The sequence below is a fragment of the Atractosteus spatula genome, assembly GCF_055471065.1.
Source record: "Atractosteus spatula isolate fAtrSpa1 chromosome 26 unlocalized genomic scaffold, fAtrSpa1.hap1 SUPER_26_unloc_1, whole genome shotgun sequence".
Classification (NCBI taxonomy): Eukaryota; Metazoa; Chordata; class Actinopteri; order Semionotiformes; family Lepisosteidae; genus Atractosteus; species Atractosteus spatula.
The window spans coordinates 1,794,557-1,813,838 of NW_028296644.1; the positions used below are offsets into that span (position 1 = coordinate 1,794,557).

At 46.3% G+C, this 19,282-nt stretch overlaps 6 non-coding genes across 6 annotated transcripts; 5 read left to right on the top strand and 1 right to left on the bottom strand.

The window, feature by feature from the left end:
- Positions 1-956: 956 nt before the first annotated feature.
- On the top strand, positions 957-1,098 carry LOC148810556 (U4 spliceosomal RNA). Its single transcript, XR_016086696.1, has one exon. It is a non-coding gene; the product is annotated as a U4 spliceosomal RNA (small nuclear RNA).
- Positions 1,099-2,475: 1,377 nt separating this feature from the next.
- Positions 2,476-2,547, bottom strand: trnag-ucc (transfer RNA glycine (anticodon UCC)). Its single transcript has one exon. It is a non-coding gene; the product is annotated as a tRNA-Gly (tRNA).
- Positions 2,548-3,195: 648 nt separating this feature from the next.
- Positions 3,196-3,337, top strand: LOC148810558 (U4 spliceosomal RNA). The gene has a single exon (XR_016086707.1). It is a non-coding gene; the product is annotated as a U4 spliceosomal RNA (small nuclear RNA).
- A 2,073-nt stretch (positions 3,338-5,410) lies between these two features.
- Positions 5,411-5,552, top strand: LOC148810559 (U4 spliceosomal RNA). Its single transcript, XR_016086718.1, has one exon. It is a non-coding gene; the product is annotated as a U4 spliceosomal RNA (small nuclear RNA).
- Positions 5,553-7,658: 2,106 nt separating this feature from the next.
- LOC148810560 (U4 spliceosomal RNA) lies at positions 7,659-7,800 on the top strand. Its single transcript, XR_016086706.1, has one exon. It is a non-coding gene; the product is annotated as a U4 spliceosomal RNA (small nuclear RNA).
- Positions 7,801-9,906: 2,106 nt separating this feature from the next.
- LOC148810561 (U4 spliceosomal RNA) lies at positions 9,907-10,048 on the top strand. The gene has a single exon (XR_016086735.1). It is a non-coding gene; the product is annotated as a U4 spliceosomal RNA (small nuclear RNA).
- Positions 10,049-19,282: the final 9,234 nt, after the last annotated feature.

The following is a 19,282-nucleotide window of genomic DNA, read 5'->3' on the forward strand; positions in this document are numbered from 1 at the left end:
CTTTTTGAACCTGCGAGAAGCTGTCTTTCAATGTAACAGATTTACTCCGGGGAAAGGCAGCATGACATTGAGAGTTGCTCAAGCTTTCAGCACCCATATCGGACTGCGTGTATGCAGACATCGCTCAGAATACCCTGTAAGATTCTCCCCCAATTCATTTGTGCAACCTCTTTCAAAAAAGGCTTTGCTGGTCACATTTTTAGGTTCATAACAGAAGCTACAGACACTCGGCGCTGCGATGGCCGGGAACCGCACCCGGGTCAACTGCTTGGAAGGCAGCTATGCTCACCACTATACCACCAACGCACATTTGCTGGAGCCCTGCAGGACACCACGAGAGAATGCTCACGATATCGGACGCTGTCTCCGGGACGTGCTGATTCCACACATCGTGAACAAATCATGATATTGTTAGTTACTGTAGCTAGACGTTCAAATGAGTTTCATGGCCAGATGGACTGTTTCCTCCAGCGGTATAGTATTGCAGTGAGACAGCACGATGCCTGCAAGACTATGTCACGCTAAACGCCACAGATTGTGTTTGTCCGTTCGTGTCAGTCGTCCTGCAGCTACGGGAAGTGGGACACAGACATACTGCAATGCTTTCAGGGCGTTATGATTTGTTTGTGCAACATCCGAGAAGAGTACTTGTGGCTTGAATGTGAACTGTACGTGGCCGCCCCCTTTCCTCTGTAGTGCATGATTTCCTCCCGGCATGCCCTTCGTCATTGTTCTGTCATCTTGTATTTAAAGGGTTGTATTTCTGCTGCTGAAAATAAGCAACGGTTTTCTCACAACGCCCTTTGTTCCCAACGGAGACCTTGTCTGTCATGAAATTCTTCAAAACCTCGAGCTATAAGAAGAAGACGACAGATATGAAGCGTTACAGCAACGACATGCCATGAGACGATTGGTAACGATTTCCATAGGATCCCCGCGGTTGCCTGGCAACCGTCAACTTTGCGCAGTGGCAGTATCGTAGCCTGTGAGGTTTAGCCGAGGCGCGATTATTGCTAGTTGAAAACTTTTCCCAATACCCCGCTTCCGCCGGTTTGCAATACAATCGGCGGAAGCAATTTTTGACAGTCTCGTCAGAGACTGAGCAAGGTGTTTAAAGACGGATTTTGTCCTGGTGACATCATGGTAGAAAGAAACGAGCTTTTTTCTTCTCGACAGAAACGCTCTTTAGCTCTTTCAGCGTTATGCAGGGAACAGATCTGTCGAGAACACTTTTGAGTCAGCGCGAAACGCCGTGTTCTGTCAGTTTGATTTCATATTGCTCGTAGCGGCGCCCGGCTTTTGTCTGTCAAACGCTAGGTTGCGCTTCTTCATGCTGCATCGTCGCATGAGTGGAGGTTTTTAAACGTCTGTACTAACTGCGCCCCATAAGAAATCATTTGTCCCCGTTCAAAAGAGATTATGCGATGTCCTGCAGCGTTTGCAAAGCAAACCTTTGACAGTTTGAAAAGAGGAATTTATTCTGCTTCCTGTGCTTGCAGTAGTTACAAAGTTGAACGTCTTTACACGATCTGCTGCAGTTTTCAGTGGGCGGGCTTTGTCAAAGTCGTGGAAAAACGCACTGTGTTTCGGCTCGGGAAACATCCTGCATGCTTTCTGTGTGTATAGCTGTCTTTTAACGCATACAGAATTCATTCGAAATCATTGATTTCTCCAATTAACAGGGGGCCTTTTTGAACCTGCGAGAAGCATTCTTTTAATGTAACAGATTTACTCCGGGGAAAGGCAGCATGACATTGAGAGTTGCTCAAGCTTTCAGCACCCGTATCGGACTGCGTGTAAGCAGACATCGCTCAGAATGCCCTTTAAGATTCTCGTAGCGGCGCCCGGCTTTTGTCTGTCAAATGCTAGGTTGCGCTTCTTCGTGCTGCATCGCCGGCACGAGTGGAGCTTTTAAAACGTCTGTTCTTACTGCGCCCCATAAGAAATCATTTGTCCCCGTTCAAAAGAGATTGTGTGATGTCCTGCAGCGTTCGCAAGGCAAACCTTTGACAGTTTGAAAAGAGGAATTTATTCTGCTTCCTGTTCTTGCAGTAGTTACAAAGTCGAACGTCTTTACACGATCTGCTGCAGTTTTCAGTGGGCGGGCTTTGTCAAATGGCTTGGAAAAAGGCACTGTGTTTCGGCTCGGGAAACACCCTGCATGTTTTCTGTGTGTATAGCTGTCTTTTAACGCATACAGAACTCATTCGAAATCATTGATTTCTCCAATTAACAGGGGCCCTTTTTGAACCTGCGAGAAGCTGTCTTTCAATGTAACAGATTTACTCCGGGGAAAGGCAGCATGATATTGAGAGTTTCTCAAGCTTTCAGCACCCATATCGGACTGCGTGTATGCAGACATCGCTCAGAATCCCCTGTAAGATTCTCCCCCAATTCATTTGTGCAACCTCTTTCAAAAAAGGCTTTGCTGGTCACATTTTTAGGTTCATAACAGAAGTTACGGACACTCGGCGCTGCGTTGGCCGGGAATCGAACCCGAGTCAACTGCTTGGAAGGCAGCTATGCTCACCACTATACCATCAACGCACACAGCTGGAGCCCTGCAGGACACCACGAGAGAATGCTCACGATATCGGACGCTGTCTCCGGGACGTGCTTATTCCACACATCGTGAACAAATCATGATATTGTTTGTTACTGTAGCTAGACGTTCAAATGAGTTTCATGGCCAGATGGACTGTTTCCTCCAGCGGTATAGTATTGCAGTGAGACAGCACGATGCCTGCAAACTATGTCACGCTAAACGCCACAGATTGTGTTTGTCCGTTCGTGTCAGTCGTCCTGCAGCTACGGGAAGTGGGACACAGACATGCTGCAATGCTTTCAGGGCGTTATGATTTGTTTGTGCAACATCCGAGAAGAGTACTTGTGGCTTGAATGTGAACTGTACGTGGCCGCCCCCTTTCCTCTGTAGTGCATGATTTCCTCCCGGCATGCCCTTCGTCATTGTTCTGTCATCTTGTATTTAAAGGGTTGTATTTCTGCTGCTGAAAATAAGCAACGGTTTTCTCACAACGCCCTTTGTTCCCAACGGAGACCTTGTCTGTCATGAAATTCTTCAAAACCTCGAGCTATAAGAAGAAGACGACAGATATGAAGCGTTACAGCAACGACATGCCATGAGACGATTGGTAACGATTTCCATAGGATCCCCGCGGTTGCCTAGCAACCGTCAACTTTGCGCAGTGGCAGTATCGTAGCCTGTGAGGTTTAGCCGAGGCGCGATTATTGCTAGTTGAAAACTTTTCCCAATACCCCGCTTCCGCCGGTTTGCAATACAATCGGCGGAAGCAATTTTTGACAGTCTCGTCAGAGACTGAGCAAGGTGTTTAAAGACAGATTTTGTCATGGTGACATCATGGTAGAAAGAAACGAGCTTGTTTCTTCTCGATAGAAACGCTCTTTAGCTCTTTCAGCGTTATGCAGGGAACAGATCTGTCGAGAACACTTTTGAGTCAGCGCGAAACGCCGTGTTCTGTCAGTTTGATTTCATATTGCTCGTAGCGGCGCCCGGCTTTTGTCTGTCAAACGCTAGGTTGCGCTTCTTCATGCTGCATCGTCGCATGAGTGGAGCTTTTTAAACGTCTGTACTTACTGCGCTCCATAAGAAATCATTAATCATTTGTCCCCGTTCGCAAAGCAAACCTTTGACAGTTTGAAAAGAGGAATTTATTCTGCTTCCTGTGCTTGCAGTACTTACAAAGTTGAACGTCTTTACACGATCTGCTGCAGTTTTCAGTGGGCGGGCTTTGTCAAAGTCGTGGAAAAACGCACTGTGTTTCGGCTCGGGAAACATCCTGCATGTTTTCTGTGTGTATAGCTGTCTTTTAACGCATACAGAATTCATTCGAAATCATTGATTTCTCCAATTAACAGGGGACTTTTTGAACCTGCGAGAAGCATTCTTTTAATGTAACAGATTTACTCCGGGGAAAGGCAGCATGACATTGAGAGTTGCTCAAGCTTTCAGCACCCGTATCGGACTGCGTGTAAGCAGACATCGCTCAGAATGCCCTTTAAGATTCTCGTAGCGGCGCCCGGCTTTTGTCTGTCAAATGCTAGGTTGCGCTTCTTCGTGCTGCATCGCCGGCAAGAGTGGAGCTTTTAAAACGTCTGTTCTTACTGCGCCCCATAAGAAATCATTTGTCCCCGTTCAAAAGAGATTGTGTGATGTCCTGCAGCGTTCGCAAGGCAAACCTTTGACAGTTTGAAAAGAGGAATTTATTCTGCTTCCTGTTCTTGCAGTAGTTACAAAGTCGAACGTCTTTACACGATCTGCTGCAGTTTTCAGTGGGCGGGCTTTGTCAAATGGCTTGGAAAAAGGCACTGTGTTTCGGCTCGGGAAACACCCTGCATGTTTTCTGTGTGTATAGCTGTCTTTTAACGCATACAGAACTCATTCGAAATCATTGATTTCTCCAATTAACAGGGGCCCTTTTTGAACCTGCGAGAAGCTGTCTTTCAATGTAACAGATTTACTCCGGGGAAAGGCAGCATGATATTGAGAGTTTCTCAAGCTTTCAGCACCCATATCGGACTGCGTGTATGCAGACATCGCTCAGAATACCCTGTAAGATTCTCCCCCAATTCATTTGTGCAACCTCTTTCAAAAAAGGCTTTGCTGGTCACATTTTTAGGTTCATAACAGAAGCTACAGACACTCGGAGCTGCGATGGCCGGGAACCGAACCCGGGTCAACTCCTTGGAAGGCAGCTATGCTCACCACTATACCATCAACGCACACAGCTGGAGCCCTGCAGGACACCACGAGAGAATGCTCACGATATCGGACGCTGTCTCCGGGACGTGCTGATTCCACACATCGTGAACAAATCATGATATTGTTATATACTGTAGCTAGACGTTCAAATGAGTTTCATGGCCAGATGGACTGTTTCCTCCAGCGGTATAGTATTGCAGTGAGACAGCACGATGCCTGCAAGACTATGTCACGCTAAACGCCACAGATTGTGTTTGTCCGTTCGTGTCAGTCGTCCTGCAGCTACGGGAAGTGGGACACAGACATACTGCAATGCTTTCAGGGCGTTATGATTTGTTTGTGCAACATCCGAGAAGAGTACTTGTGGCTTGAATGTGAACTGTACGTGGCCGCCCCCTTTCCTCTGAAGTGCATGATTTCCTCCCGGCATGCCCTTCGTCATTGTTCTGTCATCTTGTATTTAAAGGGTTGTATTTCTGCTGCTGAAAATAAGCAACGGTTTTCTCACAACGCCCTTTGTTCCCAACGGAGACCTTGTCTGTCATGAAATTCTTCAAAACCTCGAGCTATAAGAAGAAGACGACAGATATGAAGCGTTACAGCAACGACATGCCATGAGACGATTGGTAACGATTTCCATAGGATCCCCGCGGTTGCCTGGCAACCGTCAACTTTGCGCAGTGGCAGTATCGTAGCCTGTGAGGTTTAGCCGAGGCGCGATTATTGCTAGTTGAAAACTTTTCCCAATACCCCGCTTCCGCCGGTTTGCAATACAATCGGCGGAAGCAATTTTTGACAGTCTCGTCAGAGACTGAGCAAGGTGTTTAAAGACAGATTTTGTCCTGGTGACATCATGGTAGAAAGAAACGAGCTTTTTTCTTCTCGACAGAAACGCTCTTTAGCTCTTTCAGCGTTATGCAGGGAACAGATCTGTCGAGAACACTTTTGAGTCAGCGCGAAACGCCGTGTTCTGTCAGTTTGATTTCATATTGCTCGTAGCGGCGCCCGGCTTTTGTCTGTCAAACGCTAGGTTGCGCTTCTTCATGCTGCATCGTCGCATGAGTGGAGCTTTTTAAACGTCTGTACTTACTGCGCCCCATAAGAAATCATTAATCATTTGTCCCCGTTCAAAAGAGATTGTGCGATGTCCTGCAGCGTTCGCAAAGCAAACCTTTGACAGTTTGAAAAGAGGAATTTATTCTGCTTCCTGTGCTTGCAGTAGTTACAAAGTTGAACGTCTTTACACGATCTGCTGCAGTTTTCAGTGGGCGGGCTTTGTCAAAGTCGTGGAAAAACGCACTGTGTTTCGGCTCGGGAAACATCCTGCATGTTTTCTGTGTGTATAGCTGTCTTTTAACGCATACAGAATTCATTCGAAATCATTGATTTCTCCAATTAACAGGGGGCCTTTTTGAACCTGCGAGAAGCATTCTTTTAATGTAACAGATTTACTCCGGGGAAAGGCAGCATGACATTGAGAGTTGCTCAAGCTTTCAGCACCCGTATCGGACTGCGTGTAAGCAGACATCGCTCAGAATGCCCTTTAAGATTCTCGTAGCGGCGCCCGGCTTTTGTCTGTCAAATGCTAGGTTGCGCTTCTTCGTGCTGCATCGCCGGCAAGAGTGGAGCTTTTAAAACGTCTGTTCTTACTGCGCCCCATAAGAAATCATTTGTCCCCGTTCAAAAGAGATTGTGTGATGTCCTGCAGCGTTCGCAAGGCAAACCTTTGACAGTTTGAAAAGAGGAATTTATTCTGCTTCCTGTTCTTGCAGTAGTTACAAAGTCGAACGTCTTTACACGATCTGCTACAGTTTTCAGTGGGCGGGCTTTGTCAAATGGCTTGGAAAAAGGCACTGTGTTTCGGCTCGGGAAACACCCTGCATGTTTTCTGTGTGTATAGCTGTCTTTTAACGCATACAGAACTCATTCGAAATCATTGATTTCTCCAATTAACAGGGGCCCTTTTTGAACCTGCGAGAAGCTGTCTTTCAATGTAACAGATTTACTCCGGGGAAAGGCAGCATGATATTGAGAGTTTCTCAAGCTTTCAGCACCCATATCGGACTGCGTGTATGCAGACATCGCTCAGAATCCCCTGTAAGATTCTCCCCCAATTCATTTGTGCAACCTCTTTCAAAAAAGGCTTTGCTGGTCACATTTTTAGGTTCATAACAGAAGCTACAGACACTCGGCGCTGCGATGGCCAGGAACCGAACCCGGGTCAACTGCTTGGAAGGCAGCTATGCTCACCATTATACCACCAACGCACAGCTGCTGGAGCCCTGCAGGACACCACGAGAGAATGCTCACGATATCGGACGCTGTCTCCGGGACGTGCTGATTCCACACATCGTGAACAAATCATGATATTGTTAGTTACTGTAGCTAGACATTCAAATGAGTTTCATGGCCAGATGGACTGTTTCCTCCAGCGGTATAGTATTGCAGTGAGACAGCACGATGCCTGCAAGACTATGTCACGCTAAACGCCACAGATTGTGTTTGTCCGTTCGTGTCAGTCGTCCTGCAGCTACGGGAAGTGGGACACAGACATACTGCAATGCTTTCAGGGCGTTATGATTTGTTTGTGCAACATCCGAGAAGAGTACTTGTGGCTTGAATGTGAACTGTACGTGGCCGCCCCCTTTCCTCTGTAGTGCATGATTTCCTCCCGGCATGCCCTTCGTCATTGTTCTGTCATCTTGTATTTAAAGGGTTGTATTTCTGCTGCTGAAAATAAGCAACGGTTTTCTCACAACGCCCTTTGTTCCCAACGGAGACCTTGTCTGTCATGAAATTCTTCAAAACCTCGAGCTATAAGAAGAAGACGACAGATATGAAGCGTTACAGCAACGACATGCCATGAGACGATTGGTAACGATTTCCATAGGATCCCCGCGGTTGCCTGGCAACCGTCAACTTTGCGCAGTGGCAGTATCGTAGCCTGTGAAGTTTAGCCGAGGCGCGATTATTGCTAGTTGAAAACTTTTCCCAATACCCCGCTTCCGCCGGTTTGCAATACAATCGGCGGAAGCAATTTTTGACAGTCTCGTCAGAGACTGAGCAAGGTGTTTAAAGACAGATTTTGTCCTGGTGACATCATGGTAGAAAGAAACGAGCTTTTTTCTTCTCGACAGAAACGCTCTTTAGCTCTTTCAGCGTTATGCAGGGAACAGATCTGTCGAGAACACTTTTGAGTCAGCGCGAAACGCCGTGTTCTGTCAGTTTGATTTCATATTGCTCGTAGCGGCGCCCGGCTTTTGTCTGTCAAACGCTAGGTTGCGCTTCTTCATGCTGCATCGTCGCATGAGTGGAGCTTTTTAAACGTCTGTACTTACTGCGCCCCATAAGAAATCATTAATCATTTGTCCCCGTTCAAAAGAGATTGTGCGATGTCCTGCAGCGTTCGCAAAGCAAACCTTTGACAGTTTGAAAAGAGGAATTTATTCTGCTTCCTGTGCTTGCAGTAGTTACAAAGTTGAACGTCTTTACACGATCTGCTGCAGTTTTCAGTGGGCGGGCTTTGTCAAAGTCGTGGAAAAACGCACTGTGTTTCGGCTCGGGAAACATCCTGCATGTTTTCTGTGTGTATAGCTGTCTTTTAACGCATACAGAATTCATTCGAAATCATTGATTTCTCCAATTAACAGGGGGCCTTTTTGAACCTGCGAGAAGCATTCTTTTAATGTAACAGATTTACTCCGGGGAAAGGCAGCATGACATTGAGAGTTGCTCAAGCTTTCAGCACCCGTATCGGACTGCGTGTAAGCAGACATCGCTCAGAATGCCCTTTAAGATTCTCGTAGCGGCGCCCGGCTTTTGTCTGTCAAATGCTAGGTTGCGCTTCTTCGTGCTGCATCGCCGGCAAGAGTGGAGCTTTTAAAACGTCTGTTCTTACTGCGCCCCATAAGAAATCATTTGTCCCCGTTCAAAAGAGATTGTGTGATGTCCTGCAGCGTTCGCAAGGCAAACCTTTGACAGTTTGAAAAGAGGAATTTATTCTGCTTCCTGTTCTTGCAGTAGTTACAAAGTCGAACGTCTTTACACGATCTGCTACAGTTTTCAGTGGGCGGGCTTTGTCAAATGGCTTGGAAAAAGGCACTGTGTTTCGGCTCGGGAAACACCCTGCATGTTTTCTGTGTGTATAGCTGTCTTTTAACGCATACAGAACTCATTCGAAATCATTGATTTCTCCAATTAACAGGGGCCCTTTTTGAACCTGCGAGAAGCTGTCTTTCAATGTAACAGATTTACTCCGGGGAAAGGCAGCATGATATTGAGAGTTTCTCAAGCTTTCAGCACCCATATCGGACTGCGTGTATGCAGACATCGCTCAGAATCCCCTGTAAGATTCTCCCCCAATTCATTTGTGCAACCTCTTTCAAAAAAGGCTTTGCTGGTCACATTTTTAGGTTCATAACAGAAGCTACAGACACTCGGCGCAGCGATGGCCAGGAACCGAACCCGAGTCAACTGCTTGGAAGGCAGCTATGCTCACCACTATACCACCAACGCACAGCTGCTGGAGCCCTGCAGGACACCACGAGAGAATGCTCACGATATCGGACGCTGTCTCCGGGACGTGCTGATTCCACACATCGTGAACAAATCATGATATTGTTAGTTACTGTAGCTAGACATTCAAATGAGTTTCATGGCCAGATGGACTGTTTCCTCCAGCGGTATAGTATTGCAGTGAGACAGCACGATGCCTGCAAGACTATGTCACGCTAAAGGCCACAGATTGTGTTTGTCCGTTCGTGTCAGTCGTCCTGCAGCTACGGGAAGTGGGACACAGACATGCTGCAATGCTTTCAGGGCGTTATGATTTGTTTGTGCAACATCCGAGAAGAGTACTTGTGGCTTGAATGTGAACTGTACGTGGCCGCCCCCTTTCCTCTGTAGTGCATGATTTCCTCCCGGCATGCCCTTCGTCATTGTTCTGTCATCTTGTATTTAAAGGGTTGTATTTCTGCTGCTGAAAATAAGCAACAGTTTTCTCACAACGCCCTTTGTTCCCAACGGAGACCTTGTCTGTCATGAAATTCTTCAAAACCTCGAGCTATAAGAAGAAGACGACAGATATGAAGCGTTACAGCAACGACATGCCATGGGACGATTGGTAACGATTTCCATAGGATCCCCGCGGTTGCCTGGCAACCGTCAACTTTGCGCAGTGGCAGTATCGTAGCCTGTGAGGTTTAGCCGAGGCGCGATTATTGCTAGTTGAAAACTATTCCCAATACCCCGCTTCCGCCGGTTTGCAATACAATCGGCGGAAGCAATTTTTGACAGTCTCGTCAGAGACTGAGCAAGGTGTTTAAAGACAGATTTTGTCATGGTGACATCATGGTAGAAAGAAACGAGCTTTTTTCTTCTCGACAGAAATGCTCTTTAGCTCTTTCAGCGTTATGCAGGGAACAGATCTGTCGAGAACACTTTTGAGTCAGCGCGAAACGCCGTGTTCTGTCAGTTTGATTTCATATTGCTCGTAGCGGCGCCCGGCTTTTGTCTGTCAAACGCTAGGTTGCGCTTCTTCATGCTGCATCGTCGCATGAGTGGAGCTTTTTAAACGTCTGTACTTACTGCGCCCCATAAGAAATCATTTGTCCCCGTTCAAAAGAGATTATGCGATGTCCTGCAGCGTTCGCAAAGCAAACCTTTGACAGTTTGAAAAGAGGAATTTATTCTGCTTCCTGTTTTTGCAGTAGTTACAAAGTTGAACGTCTTTACACGATCTGCTGCAGTTTTCAGTGGGCGGGCTTTGTCAAAGTCGTGGAAAAACGCACTGTGTTTCGGCTCGGGAAACATCCTGCATGCTTTCTGTGTGTATAGCTGTCTTTTAACGCATACAGAATTCATTCGAAATCATTGATTTCTCCAATTAACAGGGGGCCTTTTTGAACCTGCGAGAAGCATTCTTTTAATGTAACAGATTTACTCCGGGGAAAGGCAGCATGACATTGAGAGTTGCTCAAGCTTTCAGCACCCGTATCGGACTGCGTGTAAGCAGACATCGCTCAGAATGCCCTTTAAGATTCTCGTAGCGGCGCCCGGCTTTTGTCTGTCAAATGCTAGGTTGCGCTTCTTCGTGCTGCATCGCCGGCAAGAGTGGAACTTTTAAAACGTCTGTTCTTACTGCGCCCCATAAGAAATCATTTGTCCCCGTTCAAAAGAGATTGTGTGATGTCCTGCAGCGTTCGCAAGGCAAACCTTTGACAGTTTGAAAAGAGGAATTTATTCTGCTTCCTGTTCTTGCAGTAGTTACAAAGTCGAACGTCTTTACACGATCTGCTGCAGTTTTCAGTGGGCGGGCTTTGTCAAATGGCTTGGAAAAAGGCACTGTGTTTCGGCTCGGGAAACACCCTGCATGTTTTCTGTGTGTATAGCTGTCTTTTAACGCATACAGAACTCATTCGAAATCATTGATTTCTCCAATTAACAGGGGCCCTTTTTGAACCTGCGAGAAGCTGTCTTTCAATGTAACAGATTTACTCCGGGGAAAGGCAGCATGACATTGAGAGTTGCTCAAGCTTTCAGCACCCGTATCGGACTGCGTGTAAGCAGACATCGCTCAGAATCCCCTGTGAGATTCTCCCCCAGTTCCGTTTTGCAGTGCTTTAGCTCTTTCCAAAGGCTTCACTTTGCTAGTCACATTCCTAGGCTCATGACAGCATTTGAAAAGATTCGCCCCTGCGTTGGCCGGGAATCGCACCCTGGTCAATTGCTTGGCAGGTAGCTATGCTCACCGCTACACCACCAACGCACGCCCGCTGGAGCTCGACAGGACACCACCAGAGAATGCTCACGATATCGGAAGCTGTCTCCGGGACGTGCTGATTCCACACATCATGAATAAATCATAATATTGTAAGTTACTGTAGCTAGACCTTCAAATGAGTTTATGGCCAGATGGACTTTTAGTAGTATAAAGCGACACCTTTCGTCAAACTTTTGACAGGTACCACGCCCCTTTTTTCCAGCCAATGGGAGTCCGCTGTGGGTGGATGTCCAGCCCCTTTGCCAGCCAATGGCGTTTTGTTATGTGTGCATGTCCTTCCTCCTCAGGAGCCAATTGTGTGTAGTTAAGGGTCGGAACTCCCGCCTTCCCCCCTGGCCGGTCTGTCCGGAGCCTCAGGGCCCAAAAGCCCCAAGGCAGCGCATCCCTCGCTTTAGGTGTGTGAAAGTGTGTATTGGTTTGGAAGGGGACCATGTCTGCAGCGGGGTTGAATGCGCTCTATTATAACCCTAGGGAATCGGGTAGTTACGGCGGCGCGGGGAGTCTGGTGAGGGCCGCGAGATCCCGGGGTGTGAGCGGCGCCAGCCGCAGCCGGGTGGCCGAGTGGTTGTCCGGCCAGGCTGCTGATACGCTGCAGAAGCCGGCGTGCATACGTTTTGAAAGAAACAGGACGTTGGTGTCCGAAATGGACTGGCAGTGGCAGGCCCACTTGGTGGACATGAGAGATCACCGCGAGTTCAACGACGGTTTCTGTTACATCTTAACGTGTATAGACATGCTGTCTAAATATGCTTGGGCCGTGCTGCTGAAATCCAAGTCTGGAGGGGCCGTGACAGGCGCCTTCCGAAATATACTGCAAGAGGGGAGTGCTCCTAAAAAGCTGCAAATTGATGAGGGTAAAGAATTTCTTAACAGGACCTTCCAAAATTTTCTCAAACATGAGAAAATTGAACATTTCGTTACGGCCAGCGATGTGAAGGCTAGCGTGGTCGATAGGTTTAACAAAACTATTAAAACAAAAATGTGGAGGTACCTGACACACAAAAACACCTTTCGATATATCGACGTCCTATCAGATCTTATTTACACTTATATCTATAGTTACCACACGACTATTAAACGAACCCTGGCTTCTGTTACGTCCGACAACTCCCTTGAGGTGTGGAGAACGGTCTATGACGAACACTTTAAGAGAAAACCGTCAAAGTTTTCATTTAATGTGGGTGATCGTGTGCAGGTGTCCAAAATAAAGGGAGTGTTTGAGAAGGGATATGAACAGACCTTCACAGATGAAATTTTCATTGTCAAAGAGCAGACCTCGGCTCTGAGACCCTATTACAAACTGCAGGACTACGCAGGCGACGACATTAAGGGCTCCTTCTATGCAGAAGAGCTACAGAGGATAAACTCCGCTGTTGAGAACATCTACTGCATCCAAAAGATTTTAGCAGCCAGGGGTCGTGGCAAAAACAAACAGCTTTTGGTAAAATTGTGGGGCTGGAGCGATAAATTCAAAGGTTGGGTAAAGGCTTCCGAGGTCCGAGACATATAGAGGTGGTGAAAAATGAACCCCAATGGTTTCTATGTGACGCTGGCCAGTAATTCATCCTCAAAGATGTTTCCAAAGAACACCAAAGCGTGCTTCACAGAGCATTTGGCAAAGGCAATTGACCTGGACGGGAGCTGGGAAGTGGGCCTGGTCGAGCTGCACTATTCGCATACACTAAACACTTTTGATGAAGACGAAGTTTTTCTGTTCGTCAGCGATGAGCTCAAAACTATATGGACATGTACCTTACCGAGAGGGTACTACAGCAACATCGAGCAGCTCTTGCATGAAATGAAACGGGCTGTGGAAAAATCCAAGTTAACGGCCATAAGTCTTAAATACAACCCCATTAGCCGGTCGGTAAGGATTGTTAGTGATAAACGGTTTGTTATACAGGTGCATAACCGCCTGGAGAGGATGTTGGGTTTCAAATTGGGTGTTGGAAGTGTAAAATCACCGCACCCCGTCAATATGACTGGCGGATTTAACACCATGTATATATACACCGATATCATAGAAAACCAGTTAATAGGCGACGTCTACGCACCGCTTTTGCGTTGTGTGCCCTTCAGAGGCGTGGATGGTGAATTCGTCACAGTATTGTATGACAAACCCCATTACGTGCCGGTGAGCATCGATCATTTTAACAACATCACTATTGAAATAAAGACGGATCAAAATGAGCACGTCATTTGCATTTGGAAAGGTCATTGTCAAGCTGCATTTCAGACCTGTGAAAGCAACAAACATCTAAAAGGATGACGGTCATCAAGAGCTACGGGGATCCTTCTTTGTATACGTACTACTACAAACAACAGGCTGGTTATGGATTACCAGGATTTTCAGGGCAACCGGTTCAGTACGGCGCGGGTATCGGGGGTATTTTCAGAGAGCTATTTAGAAAAGCTGTGCCTTTTCTGAAACGAGGATTTGAAATAGCTAAGCCGCACATGGCATCGGTGGCTAAAAACATCGCCAAAAACGTGGTCAGCAACGTTACAAGCGCGGTCATGTCCAAGGTGGCTGCACATCAGCAGCAAGGTTCGGGTCTAGCATACATCCGCAGGGGTGTCAAGAGAAAAAGACAGACGTCATTATCTCACCGTCGGGGGCCTCCGAAACCTCATAAAAGAACGGCTAAGCGCAGACAGTCAACTCATAAAAGCTTCAGGTCGACCAAGAAGGGCGTGACACACCGCAATCAACGAGATACAAAACCAGACACATTTTAAATATGGCTTTTGTTCATGGCGGGTCTGCAGAATGCACCAAGTCAGAGCTGGACATATTTCAATTAGCGCCTACCCAAAAAGCATCGAGAAAAGCTTTTACATAGAAGTTCCACCCCTCATGGCCCTAACAGAAAACGCACCTCTGGAGTTCTACGTCGCAGGCAACAGAGAAGATTATTTAGATTTAAACAACACGCTGCTCTATTTGACTTGTAAAATAACGGAATCAGACGTTCAGGACATTGATGCGGCAGCCCGTGTGAGTCTGGTGAATTACCCCATCGCTGCCATCTTCAGCCAGGTTGACATCACCGTAGGAGACCGATTGATCAGCCATAGCAACAACTACTATCCTTACAGAGCCTTTATAGAGTCTGTCCTGAACTACAGTGAAGAGACGCTGAAGACGCAGTATTCAACAGGGCTCTTTTACAAAGACACAGCCGGGCAACACGAGTTCACAATTTTGGATGGCCCCAATCAGGGGTTCCGAAAAAGAGCATCATACACGACGCAAAGCCGAAAACTGGAGCTCCTGTGTCACATTCACGCAGACCTGTTTTTTCAGGACAAACTACTACTGAATGGCGTAGACCTGAAAATAAAACTCACGCGCAACAGAGATGCTTTCTGCTTAATAAACAATGTCGGAGAACACAAACTGAGCGTACTCTCTGCATCTTTGTTTGTGAAAAGAGTCAGAGTGTCACCCAGGGTCAGACTGGGACACGCCGAAGCACTCCTGACGGCCAACGCTAAATACCCCATAGACCGCGTACAGATGAAAGTCTTCAGTCTGCCTGCATTGAGCCGTGTGTGTGACCAAGAAAACCTCTTTCTCGGGCAGTTACCCAAAGTGGTAATTTTGGGGTTTGTGGACAACGTGGCATTCAGCGGCAGTTTTACACAAAACCCCTTCAATTTTAAACACTACAACGTTAACTTTCTGGCTCTCTACTCTGACGGTGAACAAATCCCCACTAAACCGCTTCAACCAGACTTCCAGAATGGACATTGCGTCCGTGAATATTTTAATCTGGTGGAAACATCCGGGAAGCGTCTGAAAGACAAACCACTTCTGGTGGACCGCGAGGAGTACACGCGCGGTTACACATTGTTCGCTTTCAATCTCAGCCCCGACGACGAGTGCACAGGTCATTATTCACTTATCAAAACAGGTAATCTGAGAGCTGAAATAGGCTTCGCGCAACCGCTACCCACTACAGTTAACATGGTTGTGTACGCACTGTTCGACAACGTGATAGAGCTTGATATGAGACGTCAAGTCATTTATGACTTCAGCTAAAAAGCACGGGAGGCCACACAACCTGCACATAAAGATGAACACCAAACAGCTGGAAGACATTCTAACCCGAGACCGCTACACCCGAGACAGTTTTCTAAGCATGTTCCCCAGTGATGCCCTACCGCGAGAGAGACTGGCACGGCGCCCTCTGAGTTTAATAGTTAATACTCACCCACACGACCGCCCCGGTGAACACTGGCTTGCTATTTACTTACCCGATGACGGGGGAGCAGAATTTTTCGACTCCTACGGATTTTCACCCGAAGCCTTTTTTCTTTCCCAAGAACATTATTGATTTCTTAAACAGAAATGCTAATTCCATATTTTACAACAACAGACAATTGCAAGATTCTTTTGTGGTGACCTGCGGTCTACATTGCGTCTTTTTTCTATACCATAGATGTAAAGGCTTATCTTTTAGAAACATTTTAGAACTTTATTCTACAAATGCAATCCAGAATGACCGCATGGTGGAAATGTTTCTGAAAAACAGACGCCGTGTGAGAAGGAGACCCCTGTACCCTTTTAAGCCATTTGAAAATACGAATGTTCAATTATGCGGGTGTTTACAACAATTTAAAACATGTCATAAATGTTAATCGACCGTCTAAAATAAAAATGAAATCGAACCATTTCATTGTCTGTGTGGTTATTATTTAAAAAAGAACACAAAACATGAATTAAAATCAATACAATATTTTTATTATACATTCGCGGTTATAGCGCTCAAGCTTTTTTTAATACATGTTACATCCAAGCCATATTATTACAAACATTTTTAACTATATTGCTCACGCTTTTTAATATACATTTCAAGTCATTTATCACAAACACACATACCCAGAGAAAAAATGTTACAAAGACAACCATGTGGGTCTAGGTATTAATGATTGTCTCCTTTCAGCAGTTATCTTAGAGACCGGGTCGACTGTCGACAACTCTACCGGTTGTTTTAAAGTTTTGACCGACGCTGCACACCCCAGCGGGGTAGCCTTGAGCTTTTCAAGTATGTCTCGGTTACCAGCGTTGGCTAGCAGGGTGCCCGGCATGTTGATTACTGCCATAGCCTCCATGAACACATCCCGACCTTTTGGCTTCTTACTGACCGCAACTGGTTGCTGCTGTGTGAGAGCCCTGACAAGATCAATCATGTGAGAGCTCTCAACAGGTGCCCCCTTGTACACAAATTTCCCTTTTTCATTCCAGGCTATTAATGGTTCATTGCAGGCCATGGTCTTTAACAGTATCTCTGCATTTCTCCGGAACCGCTGAGACACGCTGTCCAAAATATACCCAAAGTCAGCATCGCTCGATGACGGCTGTTGTGCTAACGTGCGTGATAGCTCGGCGGGTGCATTTTCCGGTAGTACAACAGTTAAAGTCCCCTTTTCGGAAGTCTCCTGGCGTACTAATGTCAAATACCGTTGTAACACCTGACTGTACAATTTCACTTTTTCATATTCGGCAAGATGTGAGTTCTGAAGAATGTCTCTCATTTCATCATCCAACCGGCGGGTTGTTATTTTTCTCACATCGCTTTCGAGCCCAGACTGCTCTCAGAGTCGATCGAGCTGTTTCTGAGGTACCAGGTACATTTTTTCAGCGTGCTCCATTATTGACGTTGTAGAAGCCCCGTAATCAATTGTACTGCAATACTCAACAGGGTCCAGATAAAACCGCCGGACTGGTTCACCAAGAGTCTCTTTCTTTTAAGAGAAAGACCCTTTCGACTCAAAGTCTTTATAAGCTTACGCTTTCTCTTCAGGGTCCCAAACTGCTTAGCAGATAACGGTATGTTCCCTTTCAAGGTATTCAAGGCGATTTCAGCTATGGCCTGTACAAGATCATTTGTAGCCCTGCAGAGAATAGCTTTCCGCTGATTGGGTGCGGCTTTTACCAGAAAATGTAAGAGAGTCAGGTTTCTCTGAATGCGTGAAGACATGACGACGCTCCGAACGTGTTTTTTCGACTTAGTCTGTGGTTGCGAGATCACCGACTTTTAGATTATTTAAATACATAAGCCGTGGGTACATCTGGGGGGAAAAGACCTGTTCGCAAGCGATAGTCATCTGGGGTGTCGGCATTTAAATCCACCAACCAGTAACTGAAAGGTTTTTTAGTAGCGTCATCGAACGCTTCCAAAAAAAATTTGGCTTTACCGGGGTACATCTGCCCCGGGACAGGGTTGTAATCTGTAGTTTATCTCTAGGGTTTTTAAACAGCACCATGTACTTTGTATTTAACGCTATGGTTCTACTTTTCCGGCCTTGACAAAACACATTTTGGACGATATACATGATGCTGAGGTTTTGGTGGTGTACGTATTTGGTAAAAGCTTTTTCTATCTCATTATTTTCACACGCAGACTCCATCAAATCATCAACTATAATCAAATTTACTCTACCCGGCGGCAGTAGCTGGTCGTCGGAAAACGACGTCGGTAGTCCTTCTATAAACTGAATGTATGGAAATTTCACAAGCAACTCAGTGTATAGAGGTTGCCAGCAGCTGTAACACCAGACTATGTTTTCGGGTTTACGAGTCATAACGGTATCACCATTCTCCAAGAGTTGTTTTATAAAATAACTTTTACCGCAATTCGAGGGTCCGGACAAAATGCATGAAAAAGGGTGTTTAAACCTGACATCCATCGTGTTAATATCCGTAGGGCAACGGTGTCAAATTTTCTTGCAGCACCTTCTTGTCGTACACCACCTTCTGGGTTTTCTTTAAGGTCTGGGTCTCAATGCGCCAATCCTTTTTAACACGCACGATCATTGGCTGTTGAATAGAAATGTGTTTAAATTCCCGGCACTCTGCATAAGGGTTAACACCATAGTCAAAAACCAAGTCCAGACTCTCAAAGTTAACTTTTTCACAATTGTTCACATTGAACATAATGCCTTTCACCTTTAAACAGGCTTTCCCGCCAGACAGCTTGTACCCGTACGACTTGGGTCCTGTTGACACAGACTCGGTGATGTGTTGTCCAGCATCGATTTCACTGGTCAGCTCACCCAAATAGTAACCCAGCCCCGGATTCCACTCACCCTCCCGGCTCACAAAGATAACGGAATCTGTGTCGTGGTACAGACAGCGGCCCTGCAAAGCATTTAGCAGGTTGTATAACTCCAAGTGGGCACAGGCGGTTGTAACGCTAGCGATGAAAATGTTAGTGTTTGAATGGCCTGTATAGTGGTGTTGAGTGTGTTTCCACGTAACACAGGCTGTGTTTTCATCGATAAACTTGCAGGCTGACACCTCATGATATGGCGTAAATAAGTACCTGAACAATTCATCGGGGTTTCTCACAATGGTGGTCTGTGGTAAATTGTCTCTTTGCCCATACTTGCCCCACAAACGGTTCGAGGCAAGGTTTCAAAGCTGTCTTTTGGCCGGATTCTTTTTAATGTTGCCGGGGTCCAGCCAGACACCCTCTTTTTCATAATATTCGCTGATATATCTTTGTTGTTTCGTGACATCTGTACACCACTCTGGAAACCCCGAAGCTTCCTATTTCCCTTTCAGATGCAGTTTGATGTAGTCGGAAAAAAGATTGTGTGAGTCCTTTTCGAAATGCCAAATTTCGTAAATTTTACACACTCTATACCCCAGATCTAAGGCCATCTGTAATTCAGGGGTGCACCAGACACCAGTCAAGGCGTGATCTTCATCACTGTGCTCTCAGGGAGTGGTCTGTTTTGTTTCAGCACAC